At 40.7% G+C, this 23,142-nt stretch overlaps 1 protein-coding gene across 1 annotated transcript in view; it reads left to right on the top strand.

Moving 5' to 3' along the window:
- GPR158 (G protein-coupled receptor 158) overlaps positions 1–23,142 on the top strand; it is a 336,112-nt gene that overhangs the window by 181,089 nt on the left and 131,881 nt on the right. The gene's annotated exons all lie outside the window — the stretch shown is intronic.

The following is a 23,142-nucleotide window of genomic DNA, read 5'->3' on the forward strand; positions in this document are numbered from 1 at the left end:
AGTGGAAACCTACCAAACCTGGAGCAGGGTGGTACTAATCCAAGAACAAATCCCATTGTATATTCCAAAGGGCATGTAGACCCCATTACACATACAATCTTTAACAAATGTCTATTTTTTCAGACAATTTGTTGTTTATGTGGGTAGTAGTTATCTTCCCAGTGCCTTCCAACTGAGTAATTTATGTTGCACTTGTGCCCAGTGAGATCTGCTGTAGCTTTGTTTTATACCCAGGGTGAATTGCCTGGTCTCTGTATTTTTCTTATCATTTTAGTCTCCCAGAGGATTGATTTAAACGAGTCACCTCCATGATTCTGTTCTATGCATCCAACTCTGCTCTGTTGATATGCACTGAATTACATGGCATTACTTTTCAGTTTATGAAGTAGTAATGTGTTGTGTTCGTATTTTGGATCAGTGAGCAAATCTTCCTTGTTTTTTCTCTATTAGATTGTATCAGGCGCATCCATCTTGTTAGCAGGCTACCTTTGCCAATGTAAATTGTCTTGCAACCAGTGTGCCGGTTCTTTCATTCCTTCTTAGGAATGGCAGACTTTCAAATGGCAGAGCTGCTCAGTGAAAGTGAGAAAAATCAAAGTATGTTATTCTTCCCCCCCGCTAGCTTTCCATGGTACCACGTTGCATATGGCTCATAGTGACATATGGCCCTAGAGAATACAGCTTTGCTGGAGTATTGCCAAATGTCTGTCAGATCTAGTTGTTGAATCCAGTGATACAGAATGTGACAGCTCAGCTAGAGAATTATTCTAATTTTCTTCTTGTATTTTTTTCCTTTTCCTCCTCATTGCAAATACGTTGAAGCACAAAATTTTGCTTTGTGTGTGGATGTTTGGAAATTCAATGCTAATTATTGTGGTTGTATTTTGTTAACTGCTCGGGTCCACAGAGAATTGAAATGCGATATCTTTCAAGCTTGTTTTTCCATCATTTTAGCTTTTTGTTTCATTTTATCTGATGCAGCTTAGCCATCTAAAAATTATTTTATTTCCCTTGTGGAAATAATTAAGTTTATTTATGGCTCTTCAGCAGTACTTGGGAGGCATGTGGGATTTTCCTTCTCTAATGTGATTTACTGCAGTTTTGAAAGCAAAGAGCTGATGTGGTCACCGCCTTCAGAGGTGTGAGGACAATGCGTGATTATTTATCCTAAGGCCTAGTAACATTTCTAAATGCTATGAACAAATATTGAGCAATACCAAAATATGGTACAGTTAAACACAATTTGCAAACTAATATTTTTTTTGCTGCACTGAAATTCAGAATTAGTAGTACAGTAAAATGCTTAATTAACTAAGGCCACAGTTAGTGGCAGAGGAGGCAAAAGATCAGACTGAAGACTACTGGGGAGAATGCTTGCAAAACACTTGCCTGCACTCTGTAGTAGTAGTGCAGTTTGCACTGTTCATTTCTAGCTTTCTCGGGCACTAAATTGACTCTCAGATGTTTTAAGGAGAAGATTTACAATAAAAAGAAGGTAAATTTCTAAAACCAAAGATGGTTATTAAAGAGATCACTACTGAAACATCCAAGTAGCTTGGTTTGACACATGCTGCACTCAGGTGTAATTGAAAATGGTGACTGCAGAGAGAAAGGGAGAGAGATGTGGTTCCCTGGTCTCTGTCTGTCCTGCTCTGGCAGAAGCAAGAGCAGCAGGGAGCATGCTCTAACTTCTGACACTGCTGTAAGTTGCTTCAAGGAGTTTATGCCTGTGATAAAGGAAGGGGGCGGAGGTAGCTCCCTTTTATGGACACCCAGCCAGCCAGTTAGCTATAAAATCCCTGTTAGTAGCTGTTCTCTACTTGCTTTACCTGTAAAGGGTTAACAAGCCCACAGGTAAAAGAAAAGGAGTGGGCACCTGACCAAAAGAGCCAACGAGAGGGCTAGAACTTTTTAAAATTGGGGGAAAAAATCCCTTTGTCTGTGGTTGTTCTCCAGAGAGCAGAGATACAGAGCAGCAATGCTGTAAGCAGCTTTAGGCCAGGTATGATCATAAATCATCAGATCATACCTAGAACTACTTATCTGGAATTTCCAAATGCGTAAGTAGATCAGGAATGTTTAGAAAGATGCGATTAGGGTTATTTCTGTTTATTTCTTATGCCTAATGGACTCCTCTGTGCTAACCCCAGATGCTTTTGTTTGCTTGTAACCTTTACGCTGAAACCCCAAGAAAGCTATATTGGGTGCTTAGTTTTTGAAATTGCTCTTTTGAAATCTAGCAAAAGCCTAAGTTCCAGATGTATTTTCTTTCTTTTTTGTTTTAATAATATTTACTTTTTTTAAGAACAGAATTGAATTTTTGGTGTCCTAAGAGGTTTGTGCACATTGTTTGATTAACTGGTAGCAACAGCTAATTTGCTTTGTTTTCTTTCTCAGATTTTTCCTGGGGTGGGGTGTGTGTGAAAGGGCTTGAGGGTACCCCATAGGGAGGAATTCCCAAGTGCTCCTTCCTGAATCCAAGGGGTTTTTTTGCATTTGGGTGGTGGTGGCATCTACCAATCCAAGGTCAGAAAAAAGCTGTAACCTCAGGAGTTTAATATAAGCCTGGAGTGGCAAGTATTAATTTTTAAAATCCTTGTGGGGCCCCCACCTTCTCCACTCCAAGTGCCAGAGTGGGGATTCAGCCTGGACAATGCCAATGGGGTGGGCAAGTGCAGGAGAAGCTTGACTCTACTGTGCCCCCTTTCTGCCTCTGAACTGCCTCCTACATCCCCCCTCCTCTCCCTTACAATGGGGATGGGAATAGGGCAGCTGGTGTAGGAGGCAGCCATGCCAGAACTTAAGTGGACTGGAAAATCTGATTTTCTGCAGACCTGAACCTTATTTAGAACAGGAGTAGTGTATGCATAGGGAGCAGAAGCTCAGATTCAAAGTCTCTGGAGAAGAGCACGCCTGTGTGTGGGTCAGAGTTGCACAGTGAAACATACTCATCAGTGTAGTGCCATCAGTGATGCCTTAAGATGTATTAGACACTTTAATGAATCAACAAGTTGATGATTCAGGTGTTGAGGCTGAACATGGAGTCATAGGGAAGTTTTGTGCAAACTATATCCTAGAGGGACAGCTCAGTGACCATCAGTTGTGACTTTGACACTTGCTTTCTTGGCTAAGGAAAGAGAATTGAGAGCATCTGGAACCTATGCTAATGGAGATCAGCAACACTTCCTTTGAGGAGTAAAATCAACCTCCTACCCTACAGCATGCCATAATTTGCCCATCACTTGAAACAACTGACCTGTCCATCAACCACTTATTATCTAGCCTCTCATTCTGGAGTGGGCTAACTGAGAATTTTCCATCTCCACCAAGATACTGGCAATGTTCCTGACACCCTCCCAGTCAAACTGGGACATGTAACAAACAAGGCATTTGTGAAGGTTGCTATGGACAAGGGCCTTGGCCTCTCCACAGCAGCTAGTACAGTCGACTGTGTAATAGTGATGTCCTGCCTCAAAGATATGATGGATGGGGAAGAATTGGTAGGGGAAGCAGAAGTGGGTGGCAACCTGGGCAGCAGTGACCATGAGATGGTCAAGTTCAGGATCCTGACAAAAGGAAGAAAGGAGAGCAGCAGAATACGGACCTTGGACTTCAGAAAAGCAGGCTTTAACGCCCTCAGGGAACTGATGGGCAGGATCCCTGGGAGGCTAATATGAAGGGGAAAGGAGTCCAGGAGAGCTGGCTGTATTTTAAAGAACCCTTATTGAGGGTGCAGGAACAAACCATCCCGATGTGCAGAAAGAATAGCAAATGTGGCAGGTGACCAGTTTGGCTTAACAAAGAAATTTTCGGTGAGCTTAAACACAAAAAGGAAGCTTACAAGAAGTGGAAACTTGGACAGATGACTAGGGAGGAGTATAAAAATATTGCTCAAGCATGCAGGGGTGTAATCAGGAAGGCCAAAGCACAATTGGAGTTGCAGCTAGCAAGGGATGTGAAGAGTAACAAAAAGGGTTTCTACAGGTATATTAGCAACAAGAAGGTGGTCAGGGAAAGTGTGGAACCCTCACTGAATGGGGGAGGCAACCTAGTGACAGATGATGTGGAAAAAGCTGAAGTACTCAATGCTTTTTTTTGACTCAGTCTTCACAGGCAAGGTCAGCTCCCAGGCTGCTGCACTGGCAGCACAGTTTGGGGAGGAGGTGAGCAGCCCTCAGCGGTGAAAGAACAGGTTAAGGACTATTTAGAAGAGCTGGACATGCACAAGTCCATGGAACCGTATATAATGCATCCGAGGGTGCTGAGGGAGTTGGCTGATGTGATTGCAGAGCCATTGGCCATTATCTTTGAAAACTCGCAGTGATCGGGGGAGGTCCCGGACAATTGGAAAAAGGCAAATATAGTGCCCCTCATTAAAAAAGGGAAGAAGGAGAATCTGGAGAACTACAGTCTGGTCAGCCTCACCTCTGTCCCTGGAAAAATCATGGAGCAGGTCCTTAAGGAATCCATTTTGAAGCACTTGGAGGAGAGGAAGGTTATCAGGAATTTGTTCCCAGAGGATGATGTGAAGGCCAAAATTACAAGTGGGTTCAAAAAAGAATTCGATAAATTCATGGAGGATAGGTCTATCGATGGCTATTAGCCAATATGATCAGGGATGCAACCCCATGCTCTGGGTGTCCCTAAGCCTCTGACTGCCAGAAGCTGAGAGTGGATGATGGGATGGATCACTCAATAATTGCCCTGTTCTGTTCATTCCCTCTGAAGCACTGGTAGTGGTAACTTTCGGAAGACAAAATACTGGGCTAGATGGACTACTGGTCTGACCCAGCATGGCCATTCTTATGTTATAATTTCTGACACATCAGTTTTGGTTCACTGATTTCTGGTCCTGTATTTCTCTTGTTTATCAGATATGATCTTGACACAGTCCTTGAATTATGTCACCAGGCTTTTTTATTTGTAGTAATTTAATCATTCTGTCTCCCTTTTGCACCTTTTCCCATCAAGATTTATTGTTGTAGGTTATTGTGACACTTCATGAGCTTTCACACACTTTCATAGTTGAGCTCATAATTAGGGTAAATTTAGGACCAAAATATAGGGTCAAATGTAAGGTTTTAGTTTTTGTCTACAAAACCCTCACTTGGTTCAAGTTATCTGAGCTGACAAGGCCAAGTTTCACAGAAAACAACCTTTGCTCAGTTGAAATGTGATACAGCTCTATCATGCATAAGCTGTGAGTTTTCTCTCGAGCCACATATCATGGGTATGGCTATACTTCCAGGTGGAGGTGTCATTCTCGGCTTGAGGAGATATACTTGCTCTAGAGCTGATCAAGCCAGCATGCTAAAAATAGAATGCAGCTGTGGCAGTGTGAGCAGAGGGAGGGGCCAGGTGCCCCAAATATGTGCCCATCCAAGACCCAAGGCATATACTTGGCTGGCTAGCCCCTCCCACCCCTCGTGCTGCCATGGCTATACTCTATTCTTAGTGCATTAGCTTGACCAGAGTTAGCTCAGGTATGTCTCCTTGAGCTGAGAATCAACCCTCCCCAGCTTCAAGTGTAGACATATCCTCTGAGCCATATAGTCTCCTAGACTGTAAGGTCAGAAGGCATCATCATTATCATCTAGCCTGACCTCTTGCACATTGCAGGCCACAGAACCTCACCCTCCTAAAATAGACCCCTAACCTCTGGCTGAGTTACTGAAGTCCTCAAATCATGATTTAAAGACTTCAACTTACAGAGAATTCATCTTTTAAACTTGCAAGTGACCCATGCCCCACGCTGCAGAGGAAGGCTAAAAACCCCCAGGATCTTTGCCAATCTGATCTCGGGGAAAATTCCTTCCTGACCCCAAATATGGCAATCAGACCCTGAGCTTGTGGGCAAGACCCACCAGCCAGATACCTGGGAAAGAATTCTCTGTAGTAACTCAGAGCCCGCCCCATCTAGTGTCCCATCACCAGCCGTTGGAGATATTTGCTGCTAGCAGGCACAGATTGGCTACATGCCATTGTAGCAGTCTCATCATAACATCCCCTCCATAAATGTATCAAGCTCAGTCTTGAAGCCATTTAGCTTTTTTGCCCCACTGCTCCCCTTGGAAAATTGTTCCAGAATTTTACTCCTCTGATGGTTAGAAACCTTTGTCTAATTTCAAGCCTAAACTTGTTGATGGCCAGTTTCTATCCATTTGTTCTTGTGGCCACATTGGTGCTTAACTTAAATAACGTATCTTCCTCGCTAGTATTTATCCCTCTGATGTATTTATAGAGAGCAATCATATCTCCCCTCAGCCTTCTTTGGGTTAGGCTAACCAAGCTATGCTCTTTGAGACTCCTCTCATAAGGTAGATTTTCCATTCCTCCAGTAGAACCTTATCCTTACCCTATCCATTCTATGAATAAAATGTTCTACTTCAGACTAGACAGGTTTTAGTATACAATCATGTAATATGCAGTGTACATTACATTACACATTGTGTACATTACAGTGTACACAAATGCAACAGTGTACATTTGTCAGCGACACAGGACTAGAATAGGAACAAGAGAAAAGAGGTGTTGGGTAATATACTCCATCTCCCTTCCAGTGCAGAAGTGTTACTTGTATGTTTTCTATTCCTCTGTCCAGACAACTTTTAAATGTATCAAGCAATGGAGCTTTCACTACTTCCCAATGAAATGTATTATACTAACTACTAGATATCATTGTTAGAAAGTTTTTTGTAATAGTCAAAGTTTCTCCTCTTAATTTTATTTCATCACTCATAGTTACACCTTTTATTAAGCTAATTCCTTACCCCCCTCCCTGTTGGCTACGCCCTTTAATTGTTTGTAGACTGCTGTATTTGTAATGTTTTTTCCTTGAAAGTCAGTCCCCTCAGATTGCTCCCTTTCTAATAATATATACAAACAAACAAATAAATAAAAGACTCCTCTCTCCTAGTGATGTGATGCCTTGCTCTAAAGTGACATTGGTCATTTTTGCTGTCGCAAGATTACAAACTCACTGTCACCCCTAAGACTTTTCCTGTATTATTGCTTTCCGTGTTTCTCTTCACACTGAATATCTCTGCTTTGGATCCCCCCCCCAGCCGTATTAGCCTGCATTATCCAAGATGAATCTCATTGTGGTCTCTTCTTCCCACATTTCTAATCTCTTGGTCCATTTGTATTATTTATTCAACTACCTCGCAATTTAGAATCTTCTGTGAATTTCATTAATATGCTGTTTATTCCTTCATTAAAGAAGATATTTATTAAGGCTGCGGCACCTAACATGGATCCCAGCTCAGCCCTCTACTATTTATTATTTCACTTTGGAAACAAGCCTTCAACCAGTTTCCCATCCCAGGTGTCAGTTCATGGTTCAGTCTTATTTTGATTAATTTTATGAGTAAGAGTTCAAACACTAGTACGGGGGGCACTCTCTACTCAGATTGGAGTGCAAGTTACTCTATGAAACAACAACAAACATTTGATAAATGGTTTTCTGGTTGGGTGGTATTTTGTGACAAAAGGCTAATTGTGAGGAGGTGGAAAAATAGTTGTACCGCTGTTCTAAAGAATTTGTACATGGAGACATCTGAGATTGCTTCATAGGAGGGATGTAGTAATGAACCAGGTTTATTATGCATTTTCTTACTAGTTTATGTTGTTTCTCTGCATATTAATTTATAGTTCAGTATTTTAAAATATCTTTAATAAAATAATTTAAAAGAATGTGCTCATGGAAATAACAGTTTACTTTTTAACTGGTTTCAGTTTGCAGCTAGGTTTGAGAATAGAGCAACAGGTCTATTTGTGTACTGATTTTGGGGACTATTCATTCTTTAGTAGAAACAAACAGAAGAGGAGAGATTCTAATGGAGTCTGCTGTAACTTCCACTAGGGTACACACATTTATAGATTGGTAACAATAGATCTCAGCAATCAGATGGGAAAGGGGGCAAAGTGATCAACATGACATCTCAGTTTATCTACATATATACTTTAAACGGAACTTGTGACAGATATAACAATATTCTGCAATATCTTTGGGGGATCATACTATATTAAGTTTATGTATCACTGTAGGCCAGGGATTGTATTTAATTTCATAGGAGATCGGGACCACAGCCCTCCAAGAACTAAGAACAATCACGGGTGATTAGGCAAATTCACTCAGGTTGTAACACCTCCCAAGAGGTACTAGCGCCTAGACATATTTGCATATACTAGTTCAAACTAGCTTCTCTAGAAACCAGCAGACAAAGAAAGGACTTGTGAATAAATAGCCCGAGTATCCAACTCAGTATCTTCTTTCTGATCTAGCAAACAGACAGGATCTTCTGTCTAAGGGAAGCCCCAATCTTTCGTGGGAAGGGTTGGGAGAATTTGTTCTATTCATGGGTGTGCTTGTTCTGAGCAAAGAGATGCTATGAACTTGCAACCACAGAAAATCCCCCGTGGGGTTTGAAGGACTGGTCATTTGCCAGACCCTTTGTTGGAGTTGGGGTGATCTCTGGCAAGCTTATTAGCATGCATATAGGTTATTTTCTTGCTTTTAATGTTTTTTTTTTGTAATGCTTTCACCTTAAGAATAAATGTGCTTACTTAGAAAGAGCTGTGTGGTAACATAACGGGCAATTACACTGTTTCTAGCCTCAGAGGAGAAGGCAAAGCAGGCCTGCTTAGACAGAGAATTCACAGTGTAGTCAGGGAACTGAGCAGCCTGAAAATACCCTAGTCAGGAGGGAAAGAGATGCGGATCCTCAACCAAGAGAGGTGACTGCTGGGGAACCAGAAGCTTAAGAATGACTGTCCTTGCTGGACCATGGAGGGGGAATACAGGTGCAATTATTTCTGTCACCATTCAGGGGATCTCCAAATACCCCTCTAATCAAGATTACTTTTAGTTTCTTTTTTAAAATAACTGTTTTCCTAGCCTCAGTCTGTTTCCAGGTCCCCAATAATTACACCCAATTGCTGATTAACATTTTTTAAAAAGCAACAGCGGGTCCTGTGGCACCTTTAAGACTAGCAGAAGTATTGGGAGCATAAGCTTTCGTGGGTAAGAACCTCACTTCTTCAGATGCAAGTAATGGAAATCTCCAGAGGCAGGTATAAATCAGTATGGAGATAACGAGGTTAGTTCAATCAGGGAGGGTGTGGTGCTCTGCTAGCAGTTGAGTTGTGAATGCCAAGGGAGGAGAAACTGCTTCTGTAGTTGGATAGCCATTCACACTCTTTGTTTAATCCTGATCTGATGGTGTCAAATTTGCAAATGAACTGGAGCTCAGCAGTTTCTCTTTGGAGTCTGGTCCTGAAGTTTTTTTGCTGTAAGATGGCTACCTTTACATCTGCTATTGTGTGGCCAGGGAGGTTGAAGTGTTCTCCTACAGGTTTTTGTATATTGCCATTCCTGATATCTGACTTGTGTCCATTTATCCTCTTGCGTAGTGACTGTCCAGTTTGGCCAATGTACATAGCTGAGCCAGCAATGCCCATCATTATCTCCATACTGATTTATACCTGCCTCTGGAGATTTCCATTACTTGCATCTGAAGAAGTGAGGTTCTTACCCACGAAAACTTATGCTCCCAATATTTCTGTTAGTCTTAAAGGTGCCACAGGACCCTCTGTTGCTTTTTACAGATTCAGACTAACACGGCTTCCCCTCTGATTTTTAAAAAAGTAAACTGCATAAGTATTATTTCACCCTCACTTTTTATTTGCTGCATTGCATCTAGTTCTGTTGTACAGCTAGTGTCTGGTCCACTTGGTGGCTTCCTGTGAGGGAACTGACAGTAATTAGATTGCATTTACTCTCTTGGTTGACAAGTAGCAATGGCTTTGATGGAATTCTCTCAAGTGAACAATGTTCCACACTACTTAGTTTGACTGAGTTGGCAAGAATGTTTCAGGACAGAGTGTAGGAGGGGCATTCAGAGGTCCATATACAGTATTTTAAGACCATAAGGGACCATTAGGTCATCTAGACTGACCTCTTGTGTAACACAGGCCATAGCATTTAATCCAGTTACTCCTGGATTGAGCCCAGTACTGCTGGATTGAAGCTGTAAACCAGGAGTCCTCCGGTCACTCCCATTCACTCTTCATCTTAGTGAACATTTTACTCAGAATTATTACTTTTTAAACAAGAAGTAAATTAATTTCAAACAATCAAAAAAACCCTAATGAGAGAGGGGAAAATGTCAAAGTTAACCACAAGTCAAATCTGTTGTCGTGGCAGCAGCATATAATTGGTAAGGGAGACAAAGAAAAGAAGACAGGACACTTTCACTGACACAAACAAGCAAACAGAGAAATAAAACTCTGAAAGCAAATGAGCACATAGACAAAGCAGCAAATGAACAAGCAGTACACAAGACCAACAATATTTCGCTGGAGAAATAAATAAGCCAAAGCCTAAACAAATGCCAACAGCGAAAGCAGATGTAACAAAACAAGCAGCTGATCGGGGTGGGGGGAGCTCAACTAACATTGCTGCAAGTGGAAGAAAATTCCACTGGGCTTTATCCTAACACGCCCGAGTACTGTGCTAGATAGAGATGCCTTTATTAATTATACAGGCAATGGAGCTGTCAGGGATTGTTTGTGGTGGGGTTTGGATTTTTTTTTCTTTTAAGAGATGAGACCAGACAAGTATGATTTTATTCAGGGTGGTTACCTTGTCCCGCTGTTTGTGCTGCTGCAGCCATACTTCTGTTTTTAGTATGTAACTCGATTGAAGCTAGAATGGGTATCATGTTCTGGGGTTACGTTACCAGACTGGAAAGGGGTTACGTCACCACTTGCCCTGTAACCCTGAGTGCCTTAAATGCTCTGATGTGCTTCACAGCCTGGACATTGACAGCCAGCAAACAAGCACGCACTGAGTGTCTGTGTGCTAAGTAGCTCTGACTCAGTGGCTCTGATTCCAGCAGCCTGCTTGTTACACCCCATCCACCAACTTTGGTTACATCCGGCAAGATGACCCCATCACTCTCCAGTCCCGAATTTTCCCAAAACCATGCGCTCTTCAATGTCCAACTCTTTCCTGGACCATTCAGAGGAATAATAAGGTTTGTTTATGCCTATAAAAAGACAAAATGAACAGCTTATCACTTTAATTGGAGTTAACAATTAATTCAATTCGAACACTGCACAGGGTTGATTTAGATCAAAAGTAAAACGAGTTTACTAACAAAAGGAGATAGGATTTTGAGTTCAGGCTACAAGCAAATAAAAGTGAAAAACACTTTCTAGAGACTAAGACGTAACAAAACTATAGTGTTGGTTCAAGGGTAAGATTCTTACCACACTTCCTTCTAGCAAGATGGCTCACTACTCCTTGGGTCAGGATCTCCCACAAAGTGCTCAGATCCTTTGTTTTCTTAGGTGAAAGATAACTTGGAGTTCTTTGCCCCTCTCTTTTATAGCCCAGTAAGCCTTTGAAATGCATTCTTCAGCAGGTCCCCCCCCCCCCCCAAAAAAAAAAAAAAAAGTAAATTCAAGCTGTGAGGAAGGTGACATTGGGTCTCCGGGTGAAGGAAGTTCCATGCTGGTTTCTTCCCCTGCTGTTTTTTGCTAAAATGCACATTGATCTGTTCCTGAAGTCTCCTACCCCTGCCATGATGATGAGTGGTTGTTTCCTCCCCTTGTTGGCTTGACGGTCCTGTTTATCTTTTATGTAAATACATTCCCATTATCCTTTAATGTATCTTGAAAGCACCTTCAAGGTGCAGAACTACATTCCTTTGTCTAGGGTGGGGTTACTTCAGCCTTGCCTGTCAGACACACGTTAAGAACATAATTTCCAATAAGTTTGTAATTTTGCATTTGTCCTCCATACATACACAACACAATATTAATGATCAGTGTGTTATTAGCTTTCTACTGATATCTGACATGACACCTTTTAGATACAGGTTATCACACTAGTGAGTTGGGGTACACTGGAGCTTTTCAGGCCAGCTGAAACTCACTAGTAGATACCAGTAAGCCCTGTGCCTATTTGCATTGCGATGCTGTTAGGGTTACAAGGGATTTATCTACTTCTCCTGGAAATGACACCTTCCAGCTGCAGTGTAGATCTACCCATGGCACACTGGTAACACTCCTTGCAAGCTGTGGCCAGTGTATAGATAACTCTCCTGTCTTTATTGGATACACCAAATACTGATGGCATGGAACAGCTCCATTAATAGCGTTCATACCGTCTCTACTATAGAGGGTGCCATCCAGAGAAAGACAAGTAGTTTTTGAGACAATGAGGGGAAAGACTGAAAAGTTTGCTGAAAAGTTCTTTACAGAAGAGTTGTTCACAGGGACGCTGTTAGAGGATTGGTTATGTAAGCTCTTCTATAGCTGGAGGCCTCACCTGATAGGACTTTGCGTTATAGAATCATAGAATATTAGAGTTGGAAGGGACCTCAGGAGGGCATCTAGTCCAACCCCCAGCTCAAAGCAAGAACAATCCCCAACTAAATCATCCCAGCCAAGGCTTTGTCAAGCCGGGCCTTAAAAACCTCTAAGGAAGGAGATTCTACCACCTTCCTAGGTAACCTATTCCAGTGCTTCACCATCCTCCTAGTGAAAAAGTTTTTCCTACTATCCAACCTAAACCTCCCTCACTGCAACTTGAGACCATTACTCCTTGTTCTGTCATCTGCCACCACTGAGAACAGTCTAGATCCATCCTCTTTGGAACCCCCTTTCAGGTAGTTGAAAGCAGCTATCAAATCTCCCCTCATTCTTCTCTTCTGAAGACTAAATAATCCCAGTTCCCTCAGCCTCTCCTCATAAATCGTGCTCCAGCCCCCTAATCATTTTTGTTGCCCTCTGCTGGAAACTTTCCAATTTTTCTACATCCCTTTATCTTCTCATAGTGCTGCTCTAAGTGATGCCCATCTCAGCCTGTTGCTCAGCTACCTTGTCATACACTAATGTATTGCATAAGTGGAGGGATGGTTCAGTGCTTAGAATGCTTTCCTGTGCTGTGGGAGAACTGGGTTCAATGCTGTGCTCAAAAGAGCTAATGCAATCCGGGCATGCGAAAACAGGAATCTCTAGTAGGAATAGAAAGATTATTTTACCTCTGTATTGCTGTGAACGCTGCTGAAATACTGTGTCCTGGTTCTGGTGCCCACAATTCAAGAAGGATATTGATGTATTAGAGAGGGCTCAGAGAAGAGCTATGAGAATGATTAAAGAATTAGAAAACATGCCTTATAGACTAAAACAGCTCAATCTATTTAGGTAACAAAGAGAAGTGTGACTTGATTACAGTCTGTAAGTGCCTACATGGAGAACAAATATTTAATAATGGGCTCATTAATCTAACAGAGACAGATATAACATGATCCAATGGCTGGAAGTTAAAGCTAGACAAATTCAGACTGGAAATAAGGCATACATTTTTAACAATGAGAGTAATTAACCACTGGAGCAATTTATCAAAGCTTGTGGTGGGTTCATCATCACTGACAATTTTAAAATCAGGATTGGATGTTTTTCTAAAAGATCTGCTCTAGGAATTATTCTGGGGAAGTTCTATGGCCTGTGCTATTCAGGAGGGCAGACTAGCTGGTCACAGTGGTCTCTTCTGGCCTTAGAATCTATGAATCCCTCCTCTACCACAGACCTCCAATTTGATCTTGGGAAAGTCACTTAGCTTCTCTGTGCCTCAGGTCCCCAGCTGTAAAAAGGGGATAATAGCCCTTCCCTACCTCACAAGGATGTTGTGGGGATAAATACATTAAAGATTGTGAGGTGCTCAGACACTACAGTAAGGGGGGTTGTATAACTACCTTAGCTAGATGGCTGATACATTTCATTTGTATAAATTACCTTAGATCCAAGCACTTAGTGTATTTACTCACACTTAATGATATGTGAGAAAGTCAGTACTATTGTACAAGCCACTTAGTGTCCATTTACTTTGTGTTGTAAGACTGCATTGCTCTATTTCATGGGAAAAGTCTGACTTTCCTTTATCCGCTGTCCTGACAAAGAGCATATGTCTTAATCAAACCCAGGGTATGTTTCCTTTATTGAGACTTTCTAGAAACATGAACCAACTTGTAAAGTTGTTTATATTTTATAAAAATTTACTAAAACTTTGATGTATGTGATCAGTTCACGTCAAACCTTTTAAACGACCAGATCTGTGATTATAGTAATTTTAATTAAAATAAAATGGAAACATTCCATGTAATGACTTCATAATTGGCCTATTCAAATCTAGTTCCTGCTTATTTGCTCTTTATATTAGATTATAGTAGAAGTGTGTCTGCTGAAAGCAATCTTGAAGAAGTTGGCTTTATGTATTGATTTTATAGTGTAATTTGAATTCACAGAAATCAGAGAACATGTATAATTTTAGTTCTGCAGCCATAAAAGACACTGCCAGCCCTTTTAGGCCTTTTAAGGACAGTTAAACAGGATGAATGACTTGCAAATTTAGAATCAACGTTGTTAATTGCATTTGGATATACATGTTTTTCCTTGTGTCTCTATTCAGAGTACTCTGCTAGATGAAGTCAGCAACAGCCATTTCTTTAGGGGGAAACATTTGGAGGATAGAACAGTAGTGGGTGATGTTCCAAATCCAGCCAAAAGGACAGAAATTAATTAAATAAAACACTCACTCCTACAGTGATTGAATTTGGCAAGTCATTGAATGGTTGGGTCATTTTTATCTAAAGAGAATGCTAAAATGCTAGTGGCAATCAGTAGTTTAAATATTTGCATTCAGGACTGTATTTATGGCTTTATCAAACATAATAATATAGTTAGTGAGAGAGAGACTTTGACTTAGTTAACTGAAATAAAGCCCTTGCATGTTGGAATCCAGGGGTGTCAGTGTAAATTTAAGCTATAGTTGTGGGTGGGTATAATGTCATCAGCATATGCTGAGGGTTGTATTGAATTCTCTTTAAATTCTTATACCCTTCATGGTGGAACTTCTGCTTTGCCCCTTCTCTGCCCACTGAAGGTGCTTAACTGCTTCCTGGTTCACAGAGGCCTGGGGCCTATGCACCTACTCTCACAACTCAAAATGCTGTAATGCATAATCATTTGTTATTTTTTAAAATTTGTTTGTGTAGTACCTGGCCAAAAAAAGCATTTAGATTCAGTGCATTTTATCAAAAACAGCATGAGCTGCATGTTCCCAGATCCTTTATAGTCAATATAGCTAAATTACTCCAACTTCTCACATTCAAAGGGCTTTCTTTAGCACCAGAAGGGCTAAAATGTAATTTTTGAAAAAAGAGATTCTGTAGAATATCTTGTGTAATTGTCCCACCTCCATCTCAACTGCTCTGGTTCCATCTTAACAAAGGCATCAGCTGAACGTGCAATAATGATTTTAAAAAGCGAATAAAATATTGGACTATCTTGAGCAATTCACAGTGATGGGCCAGATCCTCAATGTGCATAAATCATTGTGGTTCCATTCATGTTAAGATGAGGTCTGGCACAATGTGTAGATCTTTTCTCAGTTATCCCTGAACCCAGTTTGTGTGAGTAACTTAAATAATTCCTTCTAATGTGCATTACTGTGCAATTGTTCACATTGAAGTTCATCTGCTGTCCTGCTATTCAGTAACCAAAGGCCCTAACCCTACTGTGATGGTTCTCGGGGTACTCAGGAACTGTGAGTCATCTTGTTGCCCCCCTGCCTCCAGCATGAGGGAGACTTGCTTGTGCTTAACTTACTGTCAGCTCCCGGACACTACCACCCTGTTATGCACCCAAGCATTGTCCTCTGGGCTTTGCCAGCCCTTATTTTGCTTTGTGGGTTAATAATAGGTGCACCCCAGTCCTGGAGCCCCTTCAAAGCATTCCCTTGTAGCGTTCAGCCCCGTATCCACTGAACACTCATGGAAATATCAGGGCTGCTGTCCCCAAGAGAACAATGTACACACCACCTTGTATGATTCAGTTCAGGATCAGCACCTTGTTTAATATCATAAGAACGGCCATACTAGGTCAGACTAATGATCCATCTAATCCAGTATCCTGTCTCTGACAGTGGCTAGTGCCTGATGCTTTAGAGGAAATGAACAGAACAGGGCAATTATTGAATGATCCATCCCCTGTCATCCAGTCCCAGCTTCTGACAGAGGATTAGGGACACCCGGAGTACGGGGTTGTGTCCTGATCATCTTGGGTAATAGTCACTGATGAACTTATCCTCCATGAATTTATCTAATTCTTTTTTGAATCCACTTTTGTGAATCCAGAGCAAGCTTCAACTTCAAAACGCTGCCTACAAAGTTATTGTTAGAGTTCTAGGGAGAGCCCGACTAAACCAAGTCAGTTGACCTGGGCCAGGAGGCTTGCTTCCTAGTGAGGACTTTACTAGTGTGTCTGGGGCCACCCTCATGTGATTCAAGTAACAACTTGTTTCAATCTTCACTAAAAACGTTAATTGTGACCAGATGTTTAACACAATTAATATTAATAGTGAGGGGGAAGGAACATAAGCCAGAATAGTGAAATAACAGGTTAAAGAATATTTATATAAGTTCAAGTTGGCAGGCCTGGGTGAAATTCACCCTCGGGTACTTAAGGAATTAGCTTAAGCAATCTCAGAACCATTAGGGATTATCTTTGAGAACTCCTGGAGGGCAGGTAAGGTGCCAAAAGACTGAAGAAAGGCAAACATAGTACCTATCTTTTATAAGAGAAACAAAGAGGACCCAGGGAATTATACATCAATCAGCCTAACTTTGATACATGGAAAGATCCTGTAATAAATTATTAAACAATTTTTAGGCACCTAGAGAACAATAGAGTGACAAATAATTGCCAACTTGAATTTGTCAAGAACAAATCATGCCACAACAACCTAATATCCTTCTTTGACAGGGTTACTGGCTTAGTTGATGGGGGGCAGGAAATGATAGACATGATATATCTTGATTTTAGTAAGGCTTTTGACACTGTCCCAGGTGACATTCTCATAAGCAAAGTAGGTAAATGTCGTCTAGATGAAATTACTATAAGGTCGGTGTAAAATTGGTTGAAAAAACATACCCCAAAAAGTAGTTATCAATGGTTTGCTGTCAAACTGAAGGGACATATCTAGTGGGGTCCTGCAAGGATATGTCCTGGGTCCAGTACTAATCTATATTTTGATTTACGACTTGGATAATGGAGTGGAGAGTATGCATAAAATTTGCAGCTGACACCAAGCTGGGAGGGGTTGCTAGCACTTTGAAGTACAGGGTTGAAATTCAAAATGATCTGAGAAATTGAAGAACTGGCCTGAAATCAATACGATAAAATTCAATAAAGACATGTGACAATTAATACATTTAGGAAGGAAAAATTAAATGCACAACTACAAAATGAGGAATAACTGACAAGGAATAGTTCTGCTGAAAAGGATCTGGGGGTAACTGTAGATCACAAATTGAACTTGAACCAACAATGTGATGCAGTTGTGAAAAAGGTTAATATCAATGTCGGGGGTATTAGCAAGAATGTCATATGGAAGACATGAAAGGTAATTTCGCTTTACTCCACACTGGTGAGGAGTAAAACTGTGTCCAGTTTTGGACATCATACTTGGACATCATACTTGGAGAAAGATGCAGAAAAAATGGAGATGGTCCAGAGAAGAGCAACAAAAGTGCTAAAACTTTAGAAATCCAGATATATAAGAAAAGGTTAAAAACACTGGGCATGTTTAGTCTTGAGAAAAGAAAACTAAGTGGGGATCTAAGGACAGTCTTCAAATATGTTAAAGGCTGTTATAAAGAGGATTGTGATCAATTGTTCTCCACGTCCACTGAAGGTAGGAAAAGAAATAATTGTCTTAATCTGCAGCAAGGGAAATTTAGGTTACACATTAAGAAAAAATATTCTAGCTATAATGATAGCTGTGCATGGAACTGGTTACCAAAGGAGGCTGTTTTTACTTTTTTTACTGGAGGTTTTTCACAAACACCTGTCAGGCATGGTTTAGGTATATTTGGTCCAGCCTCAGCATAGGGGAATGAACAGATGACCTCTCAAGTTTGCCTTCCAGCCCTACGTTTCTATGGTTCTATACCTATAATATTGAAAAGAAAACAGTCAGTAGTTATCTTGTATTTGTATTTCACCACCAAGCAATTGAAGTGCCATGTGTCTAAAGGATCTAAGATATCTATAGTGTTGTTCAGTATATATGTTATGGACAAGATTTCCATAGAGGCATGTTCAGAAATAGTAAAGTTAAGAACCTTGGCATTATTTTCAGAAACATCTTTTCCCTGGAAAGCTACATGTTGGATATACTCCAAAAGTGTTTTCATTCAACAGTGCAATTTGTGCAGACTGCACCCTTATTTCTCCTATGGTGAACTTGCAGACACAGTACATAACCTTCTGGCCATGAATCATGACTACTGTAATTGCCTCTTGGATCTTGTCTACACTAATATTTGTAAACATGTTTGAACAAGTTAAGTAACACCATTGCAAATCCTAGTGCAAGCAGGATACACATGTTCATTCCTAGTTGTTTTTAACCCTTTTGGAACACATGTTTTTGTCTGGCCTGTACTATAAATTTCAGTTATGTTAGCCAACACAAGTTATAGCGTGGTTAAAAATGGCAGTGTAGGTGAGACCTCAGTAGGGCTTCTAGCAATGTTTCACCAACCATTTGCATCCAGTGTAGAGATGTAAAAGGACATTTGTGCACTAAATGGTCACCTGTGGTCATATTCCAACAGCCCTATGATTTTCTACACAAGCTGCCTATAAAATGGTATATTCTGAGATGAATCTGCTGAATCTTAGAGATCTCACTAGGGAGGGACTGAATAAAAGTGAAATCTCCTAACGGATTTCTGTGCTGTGATATTTCATGCATTTTAAGGGTTCACCTTTGTATCTCGAATCAGAAGGTGATGAATCCTTTATGAGGTGCTCTCTAAGGCATGGATATTGATAACCTTGGACTTCTGCATCCATCTGTCTCCTCCCCATTTACATGTTCAAAAGCACTCTCTTTTTGGAAGTGCTTTTAATATAATCACTTTCCTGTGTGCGAAAATATTTTAATTCATATTTTATGTATTTATCATTTTAGCTGCTTTTGCATATAGCATCAGGAACATGCATTAAAACCTATTGAAATTTTAATTTCCATGTAATCCAGTCTGAAGATTTTAGGTTCCCCCAGTCCACTCCCTTAATATAAGATAAATCCACACCGCATTTCAATACTATGTAAGGGGCTAGGGAAAAAAGGGCATGGAGACTTTTGCATCCCAAGTGAATAAAACAGTCTTGTTCTATCTCCCTGATTTCTGGTGGTAATACTTTATGCCTTCTTGTGTCAGGAAGAAATCTGTATTTCTTCCACTCTGGGGAATCATTAAATATCTATATTGAAATAATGCAGCTTCTTTGGGCATGGTTGCTTTCCCACAGGCTGACAAGCCAAGCAACTTCTTTGATTAGGGAATTTTATACTAAATGTTAAAATACTTCTATATTTTCTTCTGGAATGACTGTCACAGCATGACCCTCCATACTTTATACAGAGTTATAAAGCACTTAAATGGATGCGACTGAAACAAATTTAGCACAACTTTTGTGAATTATTTGAAAAAGTTTTAACAAACAGTAGATAATAAACAATTGGTCCATTTTACTTACTTAGACTTTCAAAAGGCTTTGGACTTTGGTGTGAATGAACAAGGAATTAAAATTGCAAAGCTTGTTGGCAAAGCAAAGTTATTTAGGTTAATCAAAACTAGTGAGGGTTGTGAATTCCATAAGGATCATACAACATTAGGTCCTTATCCTGCAAAGACATACACAGATGTTTAATTTTATACTTGTGGATACCTCTCTGAGAATGTGAACTCCTTAATTCCAATTGGCAAGAGAGTTATAAGAATACGGGTCTGTCTCATCTTATGTGGGGGTTCCGTTCCGTGGTTAGCAGGTAAAGCGAAAACCACATATAGCCAAAACCCCATTGAGTTCAATGGCGGGCGAAATCACCCTCACTACAGGTATAGTATTAAAATTATTGTTTTTCTCTTTTTTTGTTTTTGCCGACCGCGTAAAGTTGAAATCGCGCATGTTAAATGCGCGTAAGATGCGACAGACCTGTATCCTGATTGTGGTATGTACATGCTCTACAAAGAATGTCATGTGAGGTCTTACATGAAAACCAGGGTCACACTGGTCATTGCTACCATTGTGAAATGTATGTACACATACTACGTAAGGAGTTATGTATATGTACTGAAACTATATTCTTAAATTCTGTATAACAGCAGAGGTGGCAAAACAGGTTTTCTATCAAACAAAAGATGGTTTATTCATCAGTCGCTCTGTTGGGATGTTAATTGAGCATTGTAAGCTAACACAATGGATGCTCATTTACATACAAAGTTATCAAAGAGATGTGAAGTCAACAGGGAAAAGCACACAGGAAAAACAAACCATGGGAGAGATATCCTGTCTCTGAGTACAGACAATGAACTTTGGGGATATAAAAAGAAGGCAAAGACAACACCACCTTAGCCCGCATCTAGGAAGTAAACAGGCAGTGTGTTTACATGAAAACTAGATCTCAACCAATGTTGGGTGAAACGCTGTAGAAAAGATTTTGGGTGAGATAAACTTCTTTAGATAATAGAGTAACCAGTTAAATTTAGTCTCTAGAAAGCACGTTATGATTTTATTTTATACATAACCTTCTGTTTCCAGTGTCCTTACTCACTATTACTTGACTGTTGAATCTGTGGTAATAACTTTATCTGTGTTTTCACGTGTGAATATATGTAAGTGTGGTCTGAAATTCAATGTTGATAAGTGCAAAGTAATGCACACTAGAAAAAATAATCCCAACTATACATGGATTGGATGGAGTCTAAATTAACTGCTAGCACTCTGAAAATATCTGTTCAGTATGCAGTGGCAGTCAAAAAAGCTAACAGAATGTTAGGAACCATTAGAAAAGGGATAGATAATAAGACAGAAAATATGATAATACCACTATATAAACCCATGGTTCACCCACACCTTGAATACTGTGTGCAGTTCTGGTTACCCCATCTCAAAAAAGATACATTAGAATTGGAAAAGGTACAGAGAAGGGAAACAAAAATGATTAGGGGTATGGAACAGCTCCCATATGAAGAGAGATTAAAAAGACTGGGACTGTTCATCGTAGAAAAGAAACAAATAAGGGGGGATAAGATAGAGGTCTATAAAATCATTACTGGTTGGGAGAAAGTGAATAAGGAAGTGTTCTTTATCCTTTCACATAACACAAGAACTGGGGTCACCCAATTACATTAATAGGCAGCAAGTTAAAAACAGATAGAAGGAAATACTTTTTCAGACAAAACACAACACCTGTGGAACACACTGCCAGGGGATGTTGTGAAGGCTTCGCAGGCTGTGTAGACATAACTTATGTGGCTGAAGCATCACCTGTTCTCATTCATATTAAAAGCTGCTGAAGTCTTGCATGACCGAATGGCTCCCTGACTTCAGTTGAAAGCCAGTAAGAGATCATTCATAACCTCAAACTAATGCAGTCTCAACCATCAAAAAAAGGCCTTAACCTTGACTTACTTCATGTGTCATTGGTATGGAGAGGCACCCAGAGCCAGTACTATTATATTCTTGGTTATCTTTCTTAAAAACAGGAGGTTTGAAGTGGGTAATAGTTGGAAAACACTGCAGTACCCAGAGAAGCATTCTTGAAGTGAACCTCCATATTCTTAAGGATGCTAAATGAGGCATTGCTAGTGCCTGTCAGTAATAGCGCCATGGGACAGCCACTGGCTTTGAGCAGCCGCAGCTACAAAAAAACAATTTTTGTCAGAAATGATGTTAAACTCAGCTCCAATTCAGTTACGAGCCATTGGGTTTCATAATACAAAGGCATAGTAAGAACTATCAGTCTATCCCATGAAGTACATTAGACACTTGTCACAGTGATCAGCTGACGTAATTATTATTGATAAAAGGGAATCTCAGTTAGTCAATGTGAAGGGGGGTTTTGAGTCCAAGGCTGGCAGTTTTGCCTAGTGACATTACTCTGGATGGTGAGAGTCAGAGGCCGCCTTGTCTATCGGCAGGGTTCAGCAGCTGTAGTCAATGACTGTGTTGCCCAGTGGCGAGAGTCAGTGGGTGGGGATAGAGAAGTGCAAATCTTCCCTTCTCCACTGGGTTCCAACCCAGGGCTGTTCAAAATAACGGTCCAGATACATGGCCTATGGATGGGTGCCCTTACGCCTGTTCCTTCGATCACTTCCTACTCCTACTTCTGTTCCTTCATCTGCACCACGGGTCTGTCTTGGGGTCCCCCTGGGAGTCCTCTTGTGTCACTCCTTGGAGCATCTTACCCTCTCTGCAGTGACTGGTCGTCCTTGGCCTCCATGGTTGAAAGGCCTGCAGCAGCTTGACTGTGAGCCCCAGCGGCTTCTCTGCAGGAGGTTGCAGCACCCAACTGCTCTCCTGCTCAGTCAGCACAGACTGAGCTGAGCTGCTCCCTTTTGAGCTCTCCCTGCACTGGGAGCATGCTCAGCAGTGGGTGAGGGGGTGTGTCTTTCTGTGTCGAGAGCAATTCCTTAACCTTTGTGGAGTTGGTATGCCCCGTCACAGTCAGATTGTGAACTCCCTGAATGAGGTCATCTGGAGAGTTCCTTGCAGAGGCTTTGGTCAAGGGAAAAAAGGATCCTTTGGCCCCAGTTCTTCTGTAAAACCTTTTCAAAAAGTCTTTAAAAATTACTGTCTTATTTACAACAGATATGGTGGCCCCTGTTCAAAGCCACAGGAGAGATTTGAATGGCACGTTGATTCCAGGCTATAAAAGAATATTCTTTATGGGAAGCAAGGGGATTTTTCAAAGGGCCCTTCTGCCATCCTGCCTCGCTGAGGAGAGACAGCCTACTGTAAAATTGCCTTGTTTGAAAGGAAAACAATGGGTTTTATAGAGTGATTTATGACTGCATGTTGGATGAAGTAGGTAGTTAAGGAAATGGGAAATGCAGTGTCTACATTTTATCTTATTATATAAGCTGTAGATGTACTATATATAAATCATTTAACTTATTGGAACAAGATTTATAGTGGGAGGAGAGGATTGATCAATTTTTATTTTACTTACAACAATAAGCAAATGATAATGGGAACATAATGTTTAGGCCTCAGAAT

Source organism: Malaclemys terrapin, chromosome 2 (genome assembly GCF_027887155.1).
Source record: "Malaclemys terrapin pileata isolate rMalTer1 chromosome 2, rMalTer1.hap1, whole genome shotgun sequence".
Classification (NCBI taxonomy): Eukaryota; Metazoa; Chordata; order Testudines; family Emydidae; genus Malaclemys; species Malaclemys terrapin.